Genomic DNA, 661 nt, shown 5'->3' on the forward strand with positions numbered 1-661 from the left:
CCTTGTTTGCTCAGCTGAAAACATACACAGGTGGTGATTCAAATTTTTTGCCACTCTGCACATATCTGTGAATAAACACAAAAATACCACAAGTATTGATTTGGGGGATTACAAGTAGATTTGAAAATATAGAATCAGAGAATAATGAGAACTGATTGTGATTCATGCTTATGATTTAAAAAAATATGTAGCCAAGGTTCATATTTGAGTCTAGCATACTTCTAGTTTCCAGCTCAGGTCAATGGTGTTCGGGAGTTCCTTATGTTGGAAATGGAGGTAGGTTTACTAGGACCCAGAGTCCTGTGTAAGCAGGCAGGGAATTATGCCAGCAAAATTTGGGTTACTACTGTTAATGGAACTCCATCTGCATCCACAGGCTACTGAGGTCTAGAAAAACCTGGTTTCACCAAGAAAAATATAAACAAGGAAATGAAATTTAACTAAAATTCCATATGCTTCTTTTCAATCATTTCTCTTTGTGCCATGGAATCACACAATACATATATAAAATTGTGTCTTGTGTTTTTGCTTTCTCACAAAAATTTTACCTACTTGATTCTTGTGGATAGTTGACCAGAGACTTGCTTAGTAACATCATATGAAGGACGGCAGATGGCAAGGTTACTCCTGCAAAGCAAAAGCAAACTCAGTAATGTGGCCA

The 661-nt window shown here is 36.9% G+C and overlaps 1 long non-coding RNA gene across 1 annotated transcript in view; it reads right to left on the reverse strand.

Annotated features, from left to right (window-relative positions):
• LOC103592843 overlaps nt 1–661 on the reverse strand; it is a 50,211-nt gene continuing 49,550 nt past the window's right edge. Inside the window, exons 3-4 of the long non-coding RNA XR_550690.1 lie at nt 553–627; nt 1–65 (exon numbers count right to left, since the gene is read on the reverse strand). This is a non-coding gene — a long non-coding RNA (uncharacterized LOC103592843). The remainder of the gene's footprint in view (nt 66–552; nt 628–661) is intronic.

The sequence above is a fragment of the Galeopterus variegatus genome, unplaced genomic scaffold (genome assembly GCF_000696425.1).
Source record: "Galeopterus variegatus unplaced genomic scaffold, G_variegatus-3.0.2 Scaffold1224, whole genome shotgun sequence".
Classification (NCBI taxonomy): Eukaryota; Metazoa; Chordata; class Mammalia; order Dermoptera; family Cynocephalidae; genus Galeopterus; species Galeopterus variegatus.